The sequence below is a fragment of the Triturus cristatus genome, chromosome 11 (genome assembly GCF_964204655.1).
Source record: "Triturus cristatus chromosome 11, aTriCri1.1, whole genome shotgun sequence".
In the NCBI taxonomy this organism is placed as follows: Eukaryota; Metazoa; Chordata; class Amphibia; order Caudata; family Salamandridae; genus Triturus; species Triturus cristatus.
Window position 1 is genome coordinate 950,034,697 of NC_140594.1, and position 20,681 is coordinate 950,055,377.

The following is a 20,681-nucleotide window of genomic DNA, read 5'->3' on the forward strand; positions in this document are numbered from 1 at the left end:
TACCACACGGCGGGGAAAATTTCCCACAATAGACTGCGATGTTGGAGATTGCGTTAAGTTACTTTGGTGATGGTTATCACGTGTTCTTGAGAACATCCCCCTTTGTTGTTTCCCCTCTTCTGCAGTGTATACCAGTGGATTATTTATATTTTTTATTTTGCATGTTTATATAGCGCGAACTCGACCAGGCACGGGGAGATTAAGTGATTTCCCCAGAATCACAGAATGTGGACGCGACCCCGAGGCTCGAACCCTGGTTTCCAGCACCAAAGTCGGCAGTCTAGCCGACGGACCACATCCCCTCTCCTCCCCTTATTAAAGCACAGTATTCTAGATGATGAGCGCAGGTGAGCTTGCACTGCTGTCGTATGTTCAGACCCTGTTCTGTGGGTATGTACATTAATTTGAAAAACACGCGTCAGGTGTGTGAAATAATTGAAAAATGTTATCGAGAGGACCTCATATCCTAGGGCTCTTATCCAGTACCTATCAAGGAAGGGCTTTAAAGTTCAAGCAGAAAAAACAAATAAACAAGCTCTTTAGAGTTAAACGGAGGACTTTGTTCATGTTCAGGACGTGCATCATATTATTCAATCTGCGGTTTTCAGGTCTGCTCTGAGCGTGTCTGAGTGTGCCTCTGTGAGAAGTTCAAATTTCACAGCATCAATAGTGCTTGCGACAGAAATAAGCCGTGCTGGCAAACGCTGGGAGTGAACTGCAGTAGCTTTTCACAGCAGCAGCGGAAATCTTTACCAAAGTGACACAGCGCCCCCTGCCGGTTTTTTAAGAAACTAGATATGTGATGGCCGCGATTGACTGCATTTTAGCTGCTTTAGTTAGAAGGTAATACGATACATAAAGACGCGTCTGTTTTATGATGACTTCAATGTCGTGTGACAAAGGGGTGGCTAAACAAATGAAGAATTCACACATTTTATTGCAAACTGTGCTGTATTGGACACACTATATTTGAAACTGGTTTGAAGTTCTTTGCCTTTGTGAATTTTTCGTATGTTTTCTTCAACCACAAACAAAAACGCTGAGAAACGGACAACCAAGAAAAATAATGCAGTTTTTTCAATCATTATTTCTAAAGCGCGAATTTGACCGAAGGGCCCTTTATTTGCGCACCTGTTGACATCACAATATATCACGGCACGGTATATTCAGTGATTTGCCTAGAATCACAGGCTGGTGAGTCGAGAACCAGTTCGTAAGTCTGCAACTCTGGCCGTTAGTCCACGTCTCCTCCTAAGTTTAAAAGTTGTTTTCCCGTACGCTTTTGCATGTATATTCTGATTTTACACAGGAACTCCTATAATTTACAGACATCTTTAAACTTCCCCATGTATGCATTTGAATTCATATAAGTAAAGCGTCCAGACAGTAAAAACGCTCGTGAATCGTAAGCATTTATTTCAGTGAAGTTATGTGCATCCAACAGCACAGGCAGCAGCCAGAAACTGGCAAAAACCCCACATTCCAAGTTCTACCCTTGATGCAGTTGTCAAGGTTAGAAAGGTAAAGATGCCTACAAGGCATTTATTCACTCAAAATGAGTTGTACAAAATACATTTGTAAATCAATTACACCAACCTGGTGAACCAACGTAGAAAAATATATTTCAGATATCATAATCATAAATAAGAAAAGATAAGGGAACATAAATAACGACGAGAAAGCTCAACAAACATTGACAACAGAGAACATATGAGTTAGATATAAGTAGGTATCCTAGTTCTCAATGCATGGTTATCCATCTTCATTAAACAGTACAGTGAGTCTGTCCTATTAATAGGATTTAGCACTCAAAGGTAAATTATTTTAACAATAACTAAAGAGAAGAATGGATAAGTCAGGGTGGCACCCACTCCAGGTTCTAAAACAGAACCAAACACATCTTCTCCCTCAAGAAAACGAAGAAACGTACCGCCCGAGACAATGAAAGAAGAGTAACTAAACATATAAGTAAAACAACCAATGTAAAAGAACTTAACAGCCAAACATAATGACATGCAATAACAACTTGAAGACATGCATAATATCCCATAGTAAATTGAAACACATACAATGAGAACTAGATAAATGGATCACAGGTGCTTAGAGGTAATTCTTGTGCCACGCAGGTGGTCTTCTTTCACTTTCAGATTTCAACGACCTCTTCTCCTCCTTGGGCACCCATCCCACTTTGCATGGATAACTTTTCTTTATTCCAACACTTGCCATTGTCAAGTTGAACCACTCTAGAGCAGATTTACAACTTCTGGCGCATCTCTGCAAATCAGCAGGGATGCGCCAGAACAGATGCGTCACGTAATCCCCCCCTTGCGCCACCACAGATGCGTCGCATTTACAATGCGGCGCACCATGGTTCAAGGAGGGGAAGATGCGCGATGCATCTTGTGGCGTACGGGCGGCGCATTGCTAGAGTCGCGTCACAAGCGCGACCCAACTCCTACAATGAACAGGGGCCGCCCATACTTAACGTGGTGTGTCACTCCTTACGCCTGCTTCAAGCAGGCGTAAGGATTTGACGCAGCAGCGTCGTAAAACTGACTCAGTAAAATCTTGTAGATTTCACTGCGTCAGTTTTACGGGGCTTTCCTGTGAGGGAACGCCCACCCTGCGACAGAACACCCACATGAAACCTGACGCAGGTTTCATGTGGCGCAGGGCTTTACAAGGTGACGCATCTGCCTAGATGTGTCACGTTTTAAATAAGTCACAACGTGGTGCATGGTTTACGTCGCCGCTGCGTCACAAAAGTGACGCAACGGCGGCGTAAAAGTGTCGCAAGAGGCTTGTAAATCTGCCCCTCTGTCTTTAACAGTTTTCATTTGCATAGGTTCCAAAAGCTTAGATTTTATTTAGGGATCATACCAGTCAATTTGACACTCACAACCAATCCTCCACTCTGAAATTAGATTGGCGTCTCCCTTTGGTTTTCTCCTCACTCACATACTTCCGTTGAGCCTTATCACTACGCAGCTTGACCTGCTCACGTTTCACATCTGACACCTTTAAATGCCTCATCCCTGGTCTGAGCAATTTGGTGGTAGCTAGTCTGCCTTTAAATAATGTAAATGATGCAATATTGAAGGTGGCATTGGGAGTTGTTCAATGCCCACAAAAAGTTCCTTAACTCTGTTTTCCAATCCAAACCACTCGCCACAAATAATTGAATGCTATCCTTTATTATTCAATTGCAGCGCTCAACCAGGCCATTGCTGCGGTAGTATTACAAGTAAGTCGTGATATGCTTTATAGCCCAATGAGACTGAAATTCTTGAAATTCTCTAGATACAAATTGCACCCCATTATCTATGACCAATTCAGTGGGGGCACCCTCTCTCCAGAAAATGTAGCCACTTCCTCACCATTGGCCGTTTTTACAAATTTCACCTCCAGTCATCTGGTTCCATAATCCACCAACACAAGACCATACTTGTACTTCTCACACAACACATGCATAGGTCCAATAATACCCAAAGCCAATTTGGACCACGGTTTTTCGGGAATGGGTTTGGCCTCCACTGGACTGCGAAAAGTGACCTGTGTTTTATCACTTTCCGCACACGCCATGCACTTCCTCACAAAGTGTTCCACAGATCGGTCCATACCCGGCCACCCTAAAAATTCCCTGATCCTGCTTTTCATAGCGCTTATACCTATGTGTCCCTCATGTGCTAAGGATAAAATATTGCTCTACACGGCATTTGGAACCACAAGTAACTTCATTCCCCTCATCACACCATCCTTTATGCTTAATTCCAAAGAGCCATGCTGAAAAGCTTTCCTTTCCTCTTCAACACCCACATCAAGCAATTTTTTCCAAGCATACAGGCCACTTGTTGAATGATTTCATCCATTTCCACTGCATACTTTAACTCCTCCTCTGAAATACATCCATAGTTGGAACCCTGGAATGCAGCCACCACACAAAAGTCATCTTGCATTGCATCCTCAGTTCCATCATTTTTAGGTGGCATCCTGGATAAGCAGTCGGCAAAGACATTTCTGGAACCTGGAATGTATTTCAATTGATACTGGAATTCTAGCCTCTTGGAATGCCATTTGGCTATGTGAGGTGTTGCTTCGCCTGTGCCCAATGTGGTAAACACTGCTATCAAGGGTTTGAAATCCATACAAATAACAAACTCCTTACCCCACAAATAATTCCTGAAATGGCCAACACCGCACCAACATGCTAAGGCTTCGTGTTCGATTACAGAATAGGTGGATTCCACCCTACGCAATACCCTTGAGGTGAACGCCACACCACTAACTGCCCCCAAACCATGCTGACCTGCATCTGTCACCAGCAGTTGTAAAGGAATGGCCCTGGCTAATCCATTCTTGATGATCTCAAACTCTTGATCTTGACTGTCACTCCACACAAATTGCTGATTGTTTTTCATGAGAGCTCTCATGTGCTACGTTTTCCCACTACAGTTAGGAATAAAATGAGCATAACACTCTAACATACCACAGAATGAACGGAGCTGAGTCGTAGTCTGTGGCATCAGATACTCTTTGATAGTTCTCACCTAACTTTCTTTGGTTTCTACCCCTTGCTAAGACAATATGGAACTCACCCAATCCACTGAACTCACCACAAACCTACACTTAGCATCTTTCAACGTAACTCCCTTTTCAGTTAAAATAGTCAAAACTTTTCCTAATGTCTTGTTGTGGCTTTTTATATTGCCCCATACACCCAAAAAATATCTTGGAAGCATTTCACGTTAGCAACCTCTTAAACATGGCTTCCACCACTGTGAAGAACAGACGAAACTGAAGCCTGACCAAAAGGCATTCTTTTGAACCTAAATCATCACCTGGAGTCACAAATGTGGCTAGATGGTAAAATGGCTTTGTGCAAAGCTCTCTGGTTGTTAGGCAGAAGCCATTCCCAGGGCAGTGAAAACCTTTGCTCCTTTAAGGGAACCTAACATTTCCGTGATGTTGGGCAATAAATGCCTAGCCACCTATATCCTTTCATTGAGATGCCACAAGTCTGTTCAGATCCTTAGACCAGCATGCCCTTTTCTAGGGATAACCACAGATGACAGCCGCTAAGAACTCTTGATGGATTCAATTATGCCCTGTTGATTAAGGAATTTCAATTCCAGCTCCATTTCCTCCTTCATGGCCAGCGGTACCCTTCTTGCTTTATGAACAACCAGTTCCAAGCCATCCTTTAATATTGTACAATGGGAAAAACCTTTGATCTTAGCTAGTTTCTCACTGAAAACTTAAGGAAATGCTTTTTTCCACACTCAGTCCTCAAGCGTCTATACCGGCTTGAATTCCTCCTGAAATAAAACTTCTTACCGATTGTTAGGATCTAAAATGATCCCTAGATGCTTCTGTTCCAACCACCCTAAAAGACATGCCCCATCCTTCGCCATGTTAACCGTGGCCAACGTGTTGCATCCTTTGAAAATCAAGGTACACTCAAACTCAGCAAGCACTCCCACAGGTTTTCCCCCATATGCTATAGGTCTGATTAGAGACTTCTTTAACTCAATATTATCAAACTTCTGTCATTCATCTGGGCCAATGAAAAGTAAAGATTGAACCAGAATCTGCCATCATGAATACAGAAACCCCACAGATATCCACTTGACAGGTTTGTCTTTTGAGCATATTTGAATCGATCTTCAGACCTGCACCATTCTCTACACCTTCCACTGTTGAATCACTAATCATCATGAGACAACTATCTTCCACACTGTCTGAGTTAGAATTGGTTTCAAACACACTATCAACCAAAATAATCTTCTTGGGTTTAGGCTTAACAAAAGAATGTTGGGATTTGCACACTTTTTCAAAATGACCCTTCTTTTTACACTTGGCACATGTTTTGTCTGCAGCAGGACACATAGTGGCATCCACCAAATGATTTCTGTGGCCACCTCTATAACATTCAAAAACATTTGGTTTGGGACCAACCCATCTCTTCTTTTTCTGCAAATCCTAAGAAAGACTAGTTCTTATTTTATTTCTGGAGCTGGAGCTTTCTTAATGGCCTCCAGTAAGCACATTGTGGATTCAAACCCATATTTAGAAATAGTGTACCCTATGTACTCCATTACGCTAACACCTATTTGACATGTCTCCTTTATTCACCTTAATCCTATAACTTTGGATCTGTCATATACCCTCCTCAACAACATGTCATGCTCCTCAGCAACGGCACCATACTTTAAAACATCGTTTTGGCATCACCGGTCTTTAGGTACTTTTTCTAAGATCCGTTACATAAACTTTTAAAAGACTGCAACCACCACCACAAGTTCGAGCAGCATCCTGTAGAACATGAATGTGCCCATAGGTGTGTAGAAAAATAGTTTTTACTAGGTTCTATTAATTTCCTTACATTCCTCCATTTCCTTGCCATCTCGTGACAAAACCCTGCCTACAGCCTCCATTTCTGCTGACGCTCAAAACTATTGCATACCCAAGTCCCCCTGTTCTTTGCAGTTAGCCAATTCATCAACAGAAAGCCATGAGACACCTATGCCCTGTGCAATCAAGCTTGTTTTTAATCTTCTGCTTCCTGCTTGGTAAACATCCTTGACACCTTGATCAGGTTATCTGGACAATGGTCTGACTGACCAAGCCTTGATCAAGCTGATTGAACAATGGTCTGAATGCCGAGCCTTGATCAGGCCATTAACTACAAACACCGCCTTGATCAGGTTATCAACTACAAACATCGCCTTGATCAGGTTATCAACTGCAAGCACCGCCCTGATTGAAAAATGGACTGAATGCCAAAAGAGTGGAGTAAAAATGTATATAAGGCTTGTTCGCTGTGGAGTAAAGCAGCTGCCTCCTGGGTTTTGTCTCTGACTAGCTTGGGACTCTGTTCCATAGCACGGGCTATTGTAATAAAGGTGGTTCTTTCTGCATACGAAGGTTTCCGGGTCCACTTTATTATATAAGGAGGGTAAGAGTAGACTCGCGTGATTCCTGCACCGCCAAGCCCCCACTCCTCCGTGAGGTGGGCTTTTCTTGGTTCACCAAATGGCACCTGAACAGGGACACCACGGAGACGTAGGTCTGGCCCGGTGGTCGTGAGGGGGCCCGTGGTGGAAGTCGGACGGAGGTACCCTACCCGAGGGACCATTTTGAGTCCAGTAGACCAGAAGTCTTGCACACGGTCTTCCCCATCCGGTCTGGGCCACCTGACCGCGTCCCGCTGGTGTCCCCTTAAGTGTGGTCTCTGTCTGGATCTGGACTCGTGCCTACGTCTGCAGAAGAGAACAACATTTTCGGGTAAGGGTAGACTGATCATCCACCACTTGTTCTCTGTTTTCTGTCTGTATTGACTTTTGCAAAAGCCAAGCCAGTGAGGTGAGTGTTTTTCTCCCACTGTTGTCTGCCTGAAGTAAAAATATGCCAGTCAGTAGTAAGTTCCGAAAGTTATGTTGTTGCATATGTACAGAGGACTCCCTTCTGGAGGCAGCCTGCCCGCTTCCTCCAGAAGGAACTGCAAGTTATGAGATGTATGTTAAATATGGGCCATCTGCTATCATGTTTTCTTCCTTATGGGTAAAATATATTAAACAAAGCAATGTTGAATTACAATGGCCACAGTTTGGCTCCTTTGATCTCCAGGCCCTTTCGAGCCTGGAGGAGCAGCTGCTCCGCAAACGGTCTCGTCAAGCTATGTTTGACGCCACCGCATCGTGGAGGAAATAAATAGATCAAAGAATGAGAAAAAAGCAAGCATTGAATAAAAAGAAAGAGAGGATGTCTATGGCTGATCATGCGCTAGCGCATTTAGAGAATAAGGTTCAGGAAGGGGTTGAAATGGCAGATAGGCATCATAGGGCTAAGGCGACAAAATGTTACCCCGCTCGTTCTCCCAGGGACCTTGAGGTTGAAGGAGAAGAGGGGGATTCATTGTTGAATGCTATTCTTGAAGGTCCACCTCCTGCCTATGCTCCAGCTCCTATGTATCCCGCTCTTCCTCAAAATGTTCCTAACGCTCCACCCCCACCAGTGGTGGTTCAGGCTGCCTCACCCATTGTACCACTGCCTGATCCTTTGACTCCCGTCATCCTGCCAGCACCCCTCCCTCCAACAGTTCATACCGCCCCACCTATTGACCCAACCCCGACCATACATTCCCGTCTGCTTGATAATCAGTCTATTGGTACCCCTGTTGGTGACCCTTATGCCACTCCGGACGGAACGAGATGGTCCTCTATTATGCCCAATACCCTTTTTGGATTCTTCGGTACCCGTAGAAAGGAGTCTTTGAGGTCTGCTGAACTCGCTGGGGGTAGTGAAAGGGAGGCTATGCGAAAACAATGTGCACTTTGGATAAATAATGGTAATATTTATGGCGTTAAAGATATCTGGCCGACGTTTAGACAATGGACGGCCATACAACAAACAGACATGACCGAGTATATGTGCACACTTATAATGAAAAGATACGAAGCATTGTTCATAGATACTTCCCGGGGATTGATTGATTTAAAACTAACTATTGCCAAGGGTCATTTTCAGGGAGATGATATGCATGATGCCCTTATTACCATGATTGCGCTCAGAGACACAACGGCTTTTCCGCCACCTCCGAATGACAAAGCCATGCCTATGAGAGAGACAGCTCCCTTCTTTATCCTTGCAGTGCTCGCCAATAACCAGGGTGCTGGAGCAGCCCCAGCCCACTGGCGTAGGATGTGGGTGCATGTCCCATGGAAAAGAGTGGATGTTCTTCAATTGAAATCCCAATTACCACCCCCGTAAGAATCCAGCTCTTTACTATCAGGAGTTAGGTCAGATTGTTTCCTCTGGTGTCCTTACCTTAGAGGATATTGACTTATTGTTCGGGTCAGTAGTACCACCCGACATATGGGACAAAATACGCCATGTCAACCATAATGCCGCTTTGCATGGTGACTGGACCGACTTTGAGAGGATGGAGAATGACAGAGAGGGAGGGACTAAGCCTGATCCGGATATTCTGGCTCTCCCAGGCCATCTGTTGCAACTCATGAAGCCCCTTTTGCCCGAAATAGCTGTTAATTGGGATAAGATAAATGCATGTAAACAAAGTAAGGATGAGTCTGTTGCTGATTTTTTCACCCGCTTCGAAACTGAGTACAAAGTCACAGTGGATTGGACCCTAGAGCCCCTGGCTCGGGTTCAGTGTTTATTGATAAATTTGTATCTAATTTATTACCGGATCTCTCGGCCCACCTTAAGAAGGTTGAGAGTACGTGGTCAGCTCACACTATGGCAGGCATACTTGCCATGGCCCAATATCATGAGAATAGAGAGAATGAAGATAAAGACAAAGAGGTTAGGAAGAACAAGGACCTTAGAACGAAAGTTTTGTTACAACAATCTTATCCACCCCGGAGACAAAATGCTAGAGGCCAAGGTCCGCCTTCGAACCAGTTCCAGAGGCTGCCTCAGCGCCCCCTTCAGTCTCCTTTACAGAAGTCCATCAGTTCGACAGGTCCCGTTGATAAAGACCAGTGTGCCTACTGTAAGGCTTATGGCCACTGGGTTAGTGAATGCCCGGTATTAGCCCAGAATATTCAGTCAGGAAAAACTAGGCCCCGAACCCAAAGGGAAGGAAATATGGGACCTCCTAGGTAGAGACGTGCACCAGATCCTAATGTTCGACCCCGTAATGGTCCGCCCCAGGGTACAGTCAACAGATTTGACAACGGGTATGAGGCCACTAGGACATACTTCAATGATGATTATGATGAGACCGATGAGACAGGTTTCTACCAGCCATAGGAAAGCCAGGAAAGGGGTAATGTAAGGGCTGCGATTCCTGTGGATCAGCGAGGTCCTTATGTCCGGATGTCAGTTGCAGGGGATAAAAATAAGTTTCTCCTAGACACCGGGGCTAATAGATCCTCTGTTGGGCACACCTTGATACCGGAGGCACCCTTTTCTGGCTCTCTCAATGTCTCCGTGGGTTTTTCTGGGGTCCCTGTCACCAACCCCATCTCTAAGCCTCTCCCCCTGGATCTCGGTCCAGCTCATATGGATGCTCCTTTGATTCTCATGACTGGATGTAGTGAGAATTTGCTGGGTATGGATTTGTTAAAGGTTTTACATACTACCATTTCTTGTAGTCCTGATGGCGTGTCCCTTACCATATCACCAGATTCCTCTGCCACTATGTTCCTCTCTGGACCCCTCCCTCCCATTCCGCAGGCCTTACCCTCCTCACTTTGGGCCACTTCTGACACTGATGCAGGACATGTCGATATTTCTCCGCATACTGTCCGTATCCAGCAAGGTGCCCAACTGCCCCGGCTTCGCCAGTATCACCTTCCCCAGGAAGGTGAGGCTGCCCTATTATCTATAATATCAGATCTCGTGAAGACGGGAGTAGTTGAGGAGACACATGGTAATGAGTGTAACAGCCCAATTATTCCAGTTCTTAAAAAATGTATCAATCCCTCTCCCGCGGCCCCCAAAATCTATCGGTTTGTCATCGATCTGCGGGCTCTCAACAAAATTACGGTCTCACAGTATCCCGTTGTCCCTGATATCACAGCCCTCTTGTCTTGACCATGGTTCCAGTGACCGCCACTCATTTTTCTGTCATTGACCTAAAGAATGCGTTTTTCAGCATTCCCATACATCCGGACAGTAGACATCTTTTTGGTTTCTCCCTTGGAGGGCAGAGTTTCCGGTTCTGCCGCGCCCCCTAGGTTTTACTGAAAGTCCCAGCATCTATAGTCAGGCTCTCAAGAATCAGTTGGACTCCCTGACGCTCCCAGCAGGAGCCACTCTTTTGTAATATGTAGATGACCTCTTAATTGCAGCCACTTCTGCTTCACTTTTTGAACAAGCAACAGTACGTCTGCTTCACCAACTTGCCTCCCACAATCATAAGGTTTCCTTGACCAAATTGCAATTTTGTTGAGAGAAAGTGACCTACCTCGGCCACCTTCTCTCGAAGGAGGGAAGACAACTTACCGCTGACCGATTGTCCCATGCCTCCCCCTTTGACACAGAAACAAGTACGTGCCTTTATAGGCCCCACTTCCTATTGCAGACAATGGATCCCTAACTTCTCGGCCATTGTCAAACCTCTTTTAGCTCTCACTACTAAAGATATGCCTGAAAGAGGTTTTCCATGGACAACTGAACATGTGGCTGCCTTTCAGACACTCAAAGATGCCTTATGTACAGCTCCAGTGTTAGGCACCCCAGACTACGACAAACAATTTTTTTCTTTTTGTCTATGAGACACATGGCTGTGCTTGTGCGGTCTTAACTCAGATTTTTGGAGACAAACAGCGCTCTTGTGCTTATTTCTCGGCTACACTTGACCCAGTAGCCCGAGCCCTCCCTGGATGTTTATGCGCTGCTGCTGCACTTATGGTCCGCCAGAGAGCAGGTATTGTTATGTCTTCACCCTTGACCTTAATGGTCCCACATGCAGTAGATACCTTCCTCAACAACACCAAGACACAACACCTTGCCAGTGCACGACTTACAGGTTATGAGCTCACTCTTTTTACCAGTCACATTGGAATTAGGATATGTAATATTCTAAACCCAGCTACACTACTCCCTTCTGAGACACAAGGGAAAAATTCTGACCCTCATGACTGCATATTACGGACTAAAGAAGAGACAAAGGGTCGTGTGGATCTACAAGACACCCCCCTAATAGATGCTGAGGGAACACTATACATAGATGGTTCATGTCTTAAAAGATCGGATGGAACTACATCTGGTGCATATGCCCTCACCACTCTTGTTACAGTAGTTGAGACAGCACAAATTCCACAGGCATCGGCCCAAGTGGCTGAATTGATAGCCTTGACACGAGCTTGTGAAATCAGTAAAAACATGACTTTTAATATCTATACGGACAGTCAATATGCCTTTAGGGTGGCTCACAATTTTGGCAGACTCTGGAAAGAAAGACATTTTCTCACCTCACATGGGACTAGAATACAATATGGTCCCCTGATACACAGACTTCTAGACGCCTTGACAATATCTAGAAAAGTTGCAGTGATTAAATGTAAAGCCCACCAGAAAGTGACTGATGATGTAGGGGAAGGCAATGCCCTTGCAGACCAAACAGCAAGACAGACTGCTCTAAGTAAATCAGATGGAATGTTTGTGACAGGACCAGCCAGATGGGTTGTGGAAGGAGAAATGTTGGAAAATACTAGTCAGAGTGTGGTCGAGATTCAATCTCATGCCACTGCAAAAGAACTGCACACGGGGGAGGAACATCTGACATATGTCCTTGTAGTGGTCTGTGCCTTCAGCAGATGGGTGGAGGCCTACCCCACCAAGGATTGCACAGCTATTACAACGGCTAAAGTTTTGTTGAAAGAATACTTTCCCCGATTTGGGTTGCCCTGTTTGATTTGGATTGACAATGGCCAACATTTTACAGCCAATGTGGTCCAGTTTGTCTGTTCCGGGCTTGGTGTCAGACAAAAGTTTCATGCTGCTAATCACCCCCAGTCAGCCGGGTTGGTGGAGAAATACAATGGGGTACTTAAATTAAAATTGGCCAAAATAGTGGCGAAAACAGGTGTTACCTGGGTAGATGCCCTACCCCTTGCTCTCTTGTCAGTAAGTACGACTGCCCACTCAAGGATAGGATTATCTCCCTATGAATTGGTATTCGGTAGACCAGCTAATGTATGGGGCGTACCAAGGCCAAAGAAATTGTCTGATGTTGAGTTCCCAGTATTGACTGATTTCCTATACCAGTAAACTGATTCCTTTTGTTCTCTTTATCATAAGGTACACGCTGCTATCCCCGACAAGAGCGAAGGCCCGGGTCACACCATCCAGCCAGGTGACTGGGTGGTAATCCGAATTTTCCTGCGTACCAAGTGTCTGGAGCCCCGCTGGTCGCACCCCCGACAGGTTCTTCTGGCCACCAGCACTGCTGTAAAAGTCAAAGGAAGAAAGAACTGGATTCATGCTACCCACTGCAAGAGGGTGCCTTTCCCCCTTCCGTACGACCAATGGATGAAAGAAGGACTACCGGATTGCGACACAGAAGTAGTACCGACATTTGTCCCTTTCAGTGATGCTCGAATTCATTACACCACTACGGAAGCCGAAACTGATCGAATCTTGGGGGGTCCAGTCGTCCCTCCTCTGCAGGATCAGGGGAAGGAACAAGAAGCTCTCTTTCCAGACCACTCCATACCTTCTTCCACTCGCTACAACTTTAGACCAAGAAAAGGGACTGGCCCTTGACTCTGTTTGGTGTCTATAGGCTGTAGGGCTGTGATATCCCGGCTGAGATCGGTGCTGGTATGCTGGACCAAGGGGATGTCCATAGGACTCTTGGTATCCACATCCAGTGAAGCAACCACCAATCACAGACAGCCGCTAGTGACAACAGGCGGAGCACAATGGCAGCAGTCCGAGGAACTGAAGCGCACAAGAAATATGTCAAACTTCTGTACAATAAATGTTTCCTTTCCACGATAGTTATACTTTTTGCTCTCCTCATCCTGCTGGTTGTGGGATGGCTTCTGTTACTGACCTCTCCCCCAGCTCCTCTGGTTACGACACCGACACCTGCGGAACATCTCCACGCCACCTTGTCACCCCATGAACTACCACGATGCCTGGAATTCATGAACAATACTTTTGTACAATTATTGCACCAGCTTCAGCTTGTGATTAATACTTCGAACTGTTGGGTATGTGGCCTCATGCCACACTCTATGACACACACTGTCCCCTATTTCGTCTATCCATTTTCTGTTTTTGATTCCTGTCTGGCTTGGAGGATGCTCGTCACCGATGCATATACGATCAATGGAACAACGAGCTCCATCATTGGCGATTTTTATGACACTTCACCCGAAACAGATCAGGTATTGTCAGTAATCCTTTCTGCCCTACTACGACATCTGACATCTTGAACATTTCTCATGCTGAACGCAATGAGATAGTTCTGTTAAACACCTCGAGTAGAATCATCTTTTCTCGCTTCCGGTCCAGACGCAAAGTTCCCACCAAATTGCAGGCTTTCAATGTGATCAGCACGCATGGCCAGGTGTGCCTGAAAGGATTGGGGACCCGGGAGGTAGGAGTCAGTGACTGAGCAATAGTCAGTACACTGAATATTACCTCACCACCACTCCTAATCACTTCTCTAAATACATATTTTGTTTGTGGACAGTCTGCTTATACCTGGCTTCCCGGAAATTGGTCAGGTGTGTGTTATTTGGCCTTTCTACTCCCCCCTACCTTTACTGCTGTTTGGACGCATCACTTGACCAATCCCCACCTCCACCATCGTATGCCTAGGGGAGTAATTGAAGCCGATGACACTGCAGGACTGGAGGCGGGGGACTTCTTCAAAGGTTTCCTGCCGTTCTTGGGTCCTATGGTCAACAGCCGCAACATACAACACCTTACCCGAGTGGTGGAGGCCACCATTAATGAAACAGCAGGGGCATTGGGCAACATCACCGCGGAGCTTCAGGCGGACCGCCTGATGACACTACAACATTGAATGGTACTTGACATCATCCTTGCTGACCGTGGTGCTGTATGTAAACTGATCGGCTCCAGCTGCTGGATTTACATACCTGATAACGCTCCATCAGTCTATCAAGCTTTCCAACGTCTGCATAAACTTTTCTCTGAGATTTATCAACAACAAGACGACGGGTCCCTCATGGGCTGGATTTGGGGCCTCCTTTCCAGTTGGGGGTTCCTCATTTTTCTTGCCTTGGGAATAGCAGTCATCATCTCATGCTGCCTGTGTATCCAGTGCTTGCCTATGCTTTGTGCTATGTGTACACAGGCCCTTAAAAGTTCCCCGGTCAGTACACGTGACACCAACGTAAGGATAATGCTTCAACAAGAGATTGGCGACCTAATGCAGATAGACATTTCCTAAGAAACATGTTTTGCCACTCAATGGCAAAAGGAGGGTCTGAAGAAAATGAGTTTTTACTAGGTTCTATTAATTTCCTTACATTCCTACATTTCCTTGCCATCTTGTGACAAAACCCTGCCTAAAGCCTCCATTTCTGCTGACACTCAAAACTATCGCATACCCAAGTCCCCCTGTTCTTTGTAGTTCGCCAATTCATCAACAGAAAGCCATGAGACACCTACGCCCTGTGTAAACAAGCTTGTTTTTTATCTTCTGCTTCCTGCTTGGTAAACATCCTTGACACCTTGATCAGGTTATCTGGACAATGGTCTGACTGACCAAGCCTTGATCAAGCTGATTGAACAATGATCTGAATGCCGAGCCTTGATCAAGCTGATTGAACAATGGTCTGAATGCAGAGCCTTGATCAGGTCATCAACTACAAACAACGCCTTGATCAGGTTATCAACTACAAACATCACCTTGATCAGGTTATCAACTGCAAACACCACCCTGATTGAACAATGGACTGAATGCCAAAAGAGTGGAGTAAAAATGTATATAAGGCTTGTTCGCTGTGGAGTAAAGCAGCAGCCTCCTGGGTTTTGTCTCTGACCAGCTAGGGACTCTGTTCTATAGCCCGGGCTATTGTAATAAAGGTGGTTCTCTCTGCAGACGAAGGTTTCTGGGTCCACTTTATTATATAGGAGGGTAAGAGAAGACTCGGGTGATTCCTGCACCGCCAAGCCCCCACTCCTCCTTGAGGTGGGCTTTTCTTGGTTCTACAGGTGTAGTAAATGCCACTAACCATCTAGAGTTGGGGTGTAGCTCCACCTAGTTGTATGCCATGCAGAGGTCCAGGGCACTAGAGAAAGTAGCTTCCCTCATCGGGCTTAGCATCTCATGGATGTGGGGTAATGGGTGTCTCTTAATCCAAATGTTGGTATTGAGGTAACTTAAATCAACACATAATATGATGCATCTCCATGGGCTTTCTTGGCGATGACAACGGGGGCAACCCAATCAGAGCATTCTATGGGTAATATGATGCCCAAATCCTTTAATCTTGTTTGTTGGGCCTTTAAAGGTTCCCTCATCAGATGTAGTATGGGTCCTTTTTTTGTGCACTACCAGTATTGCACTGGATTTCAACTTGATTTTATGCTGGAAATTGCTTAGTACTTCTCTTTTTTTGTGTGAAAATGTCAGGAAATTCATCATATATATGCTCACCTGTGACTAATTGGCTTATGGTTAAGACTTGTTCAGGGCTATTGGGATCCAGTTTGATCCCTAATTCCTTTTGATGTTGCAATCCAAGCGGGTTGGAACCTTACTCCACTAGATACACATTTCCTACAGTAGAACAGTCTGTAAATGTGGTGTGTGCTTTAACCATCCCTTGAAGGGGAATAATATCCTTAGTGTAGCCACTAGGTGATATATCAGCAGTAAGTAAGCCAGCCAAGAGATTACATCATCAAGGGTATGCGTATCACCATGCTGGATGAGAAAAGCCCTGCCTTCGTGGCATGCCTCAAGGAGCCTGGTGTCTGTATCACCACAGAAGACAGAATGCAAGAGAGAAGCTCACCTTCCTGTCACGCCTCTTGGAGCCTGGTGTGCGTATCATCACAGAGCGCCGGAAGACATGCCTCAAATGCCCAGCCGGGGAGGACTCTTGAAGTGACTAGCTGGAAGGGAGTCTACCCTGCTGGAAAGAGAGCAAGTCGGGGCATCTGCAAGGGATATCAAATTAAATGTTGAGGTTTACACTGCACAAGCGGCACCGGTACAATGGCGTTAGCAAGAGGTGTGGAGTTTTGCTGGTGTGGCGATGCAGAGTGCCAGTGAGAGAGGCAAGGCCAGGACCTAAATGAAAGCCCCCACCTCTCCCTTTGGAGACACCGGCTCTGGTAGTGAAAAAAACACAGAGTACTTATCTGCAGGGAACCCCTGACTACGGGGCCAAACAGTAGAAGAGGAAAGTGTCCCAGATGCAGAACAACTCTTTGGCTGCACACAGAAGGTCGCCTGTCCTGCTGGTCACTGGGCTCTTGTCCACTAGTTGCCACTAAAAAGTCCAGACAGTCAAAACACTAGTGAATCGTAAGTGTTTATTTCAGTGAAGTTTTGTGCATCCAACAGGCAAGGCAGCAGCCAACAACTGCCAAAACCCCCACATTCCAAGATCTACCCTTGATACAGTCATCAAGGTGGCACATGCTCCAGGTTCTAACACAGAACCTAATAATAAGGTGTTCACATTTTTAATCAAAGGAAGATTGTTCGCTCTGCTTTGAAGTAAATGGCCCACGCGCACTAGCCTATATGTAAATCTCTTCTTACGTTGTCACAGTGAAGGTAAATAAAATGGTATTTCTTCTCAGGAATCCAGAATAACCGCAAAAGCCAGATCAGACTTTGGTTACAACTCACATTTGGCTTAATTCTCTCAGCGGGCAAAAGTCTGGAAATGCTTGAATTTAGTACTACCATCTGGATGAAGATAGCCCAATTTAAGTAAGGTATAAGGAAAGTCGGCTAGCGCCTAGAGGAAAAGGGACGGGACAGGGTTCACAGATGATGTGAGATGGAATAAGTTGAGAAGCAAGCGAACTGCACAGTTCTGCACCAAATGAAGTCATTGAAGCACATACGCTGCGAGTGCGAGATAAAGAGCATGTGCATGATCAAGTCACGCTCCAACCAATGCAAGAATAATGCAATAATGGGTCACATTTGGAATGAATAGAGATATTTTCTTTAGTATCCCGAAATACAAAAAACACGAAAAGCTTTCTTGATTGGAAGTATGTAGGAAATGGCATTGTCGATAATTACCCCTTCTTTTTTAACTGTGCGTTGGGTTGGGACATTGAACAAGAATATTAGGCCCCAAGAGGAAGTCCAGCAGGATAGAAACTCCCTCGTGTCTCAATTTTATCTAAGTTTAACTTTAAACAATCAAGAGACATTCAGTCAGCAACAGCCATCAGGCACTCCAAAAAGTGAGGTAAATTGGAGTGGTAGATTAGAGTGGGGTCGTCTGGAGTGGGGTAGATTGTGTTGGGATGGATTGGGGTGATAAGGGGTGGACTGGAATTAAGTGAGGTAGATTGGGGTAGATTGAAATGGAGGGGAATGGGGTGAATTGGAGTAGAGTGGAGTAGTCTGAAGTTGGGTAAATGGGAATGGGGTAGAGTGGAGTGAGGTTGATTTGGGTGGGGTGGAGTAGACTGGAGTGGGGTGGATTGAGGTGAGGTGGGGTTGATTGCAGTGGAATGGGATGGTGTACATTGGAGTGGGGTCCAATGGGATGGATTCAGGTATATTGGGGTGGAGAGGGTTAGATGAGATTGGAGTGGGGTATATTGGACTGGAGTACGGTTAATTGAAGTTATGTAGTTTCAAGTACAGTTAGGTAGATTGGGGTGCAATGGATTGGGGTAGATAGGAGTACAGTGGGGTACATTGGGGTAAATTGGAGGGGAGTGGGATAGATTGTGGTAGATTGGAGTGGTGTAGATTGGGGTAAATTGAAGTGGAATGTGGTAGATTGGAGTGGAGTGGGATAGATTATAGTGGGTTGGGGTAGATTGGAGTGGGGTGGGTTAAATTAGGGTAGATTGTGGTGGATTGGGGTAGATTGAAGTAGGTTGGATTGGGATAGATTGAATTGGGTTGGATTAGGATTGACTTGAGAAGATTGGGTTAGATTGGAGTGAGGTATATTGTGGTAGATTGGAGGGGTTGGATTGGAAGGGAGTGGGGTAGTTTGGGGGTAGATTTGAGGGGGTTAGATTGAGGTAGAATGATTGAAGTGGGGTATATTGGTGCGGGTAGACTGGAGTGGGGTAGATTGCAGTGGTGAGGCTCGGGGGCAGTTGGCAGTCCGCCCCGAGCAGCACACTTTTTGACGGCAGCAGTGTGAGCAAGTTTTGTCTGTCGACTACCACCAACCCTTGTGAACAAGTCCACTGTCAGCCGCCAAAACTCCCCCCGCCCCGGAACAAGTTAGCCGGCACCCTCGCTATTTCCTGCACCAGGCAATAAATTTAGCGGCCGCCCTGGGTGGCAGTTGGTTAGCTGCACCACAGGTAGATTGTGGTAGATTGGAGTGGTGTTAAATGGCATGGGTGGGGTAGAAGGGTGTAGATTACAGTGGCGTGGGGTAGATTGGCATGGGGTTGGTTAGACTGCGGTGGAGTGGGGTAGGTTGAGTATATTGGAGTGGATTGGGATGAGTTGGAGTGGGGTAGATTGTGGTAGATCTGTGAAGAGTGGGATAGATTGGAGTGGTGTGGGGCAGACTGGTGTAGGGTACAGTGGGTTGTGGTATAGTGGAGTTTGGGTGGAGTGGGATGGATTGATGTAGATTGGGTTGGAATGGGGTAGATTGGAGTGGAGTGGGGTTGATTGGAGTGGAGTGGGCTTTATTTGAAGTGGAGTGGCTTAGATTGGGGTAGAGCTGAGTGGGTTAGATTGGTGTAGATTGGAGTAGAGTGGCGTAGATTGGGGTTGATTGGAGTAGAGTGGAATGGAGCAGGGTAGATTGGGGTGGGAGAGATTGGATTAGTGTAGATTGGGATAAATTGGGGTGGAGAGGGCTAGATTGCAGTAGAGTGGGGTAGATTGGAATGTAGTGTGATAGAATGGAATAGAGTAGATTGAAGTAGAGTGGGGTCATTTGAGTACAGTGGAGTGTGGTAGCTTGGGATTGAGGGGAGTGGGGTAGAGTGGATTGGGGTAGATTAGGTGGATTGGAGTGGGATAGATTGGATAGTAGTGGAGTGGGGTAGTTTGAAGTACAATGTGGTAGATTGTGTAGGGTAGACTTCTAGATTGGTGTGGAGTAGCTTAGAATGAAGGGGGTGGGGTGGGATATTTTAGAGTGAGATAGAGTGGAGAGGTGTACATGGAGTGGGGTAGCTTGGAATGAATTGTAGTAGATTGGAGTGGAGTGAGGTTGATTGGGGTAGGCTGAAGTAGATTGGGGTAGAATGGAATAGAGTGGAGTTTGGTATATTAGGGTAGAGTGGAGTGGGGAAGATTAGAGTGGAGTTGGGTAGTTTGGAGCTGAGTGCAGTGGGGTAGAGTGAAGTGGGGTAGATTTAGCAGAGTGGAGTGGGGTAGATTGTGGTTGATAGGAATGGGATAGACTGTAGTAGATTGGAATGGAGTAGTGCAGATTGGATTTGAGTGGAGCGGGATAGATTGGAGTTGAGTAGGGTAGAGTGGAATGGTGTTGATTGATTGGAGTGGAGGGGTGGATTGGTGTGAAGTGTCGTAGATTAGAGTGGAGTGGGTAGATTGCAGTGGAGTCAGGTGGATTGGAGTGGTGTTGGATATATTGGAGTGGGGTGGGATATATTTGAGTGGGGGTAAATTAGAGTGTGGGTAGGTAGACTGGAGTGGAATAGATTAGATTGGGATGGAGTTGGATGGATTGCAGTGGATTGAAGTGAGGTGGATTGGAATAGACTGGAGTGGGGTAGATTGGAGTGAAGTGTGGTAGATTGGAGTAGAGTGGAGTTGGAAATAGTGGGGTGGACAGATTGGGTGGATTGGAGTGGGGGTAGATTGGGGTAGATTGAAGAGGAGTAGGGAAGATTGGAGGGGGTACAGAGGTGTAGAGTGAAGTGTGGTAGCTTGGAGCTGAGTGTGGTGAAGTAGATTGTGATTGATTTGAGTGAGGTAAACTGTGATAGATTGGAGTGGAAGGTGTAGATTGGAGTGGAGTAGCATAGATTGGAGTAGAGTGGGATAGATTAGAGAAGAGTGGGGTAGCTTGGAATGAATT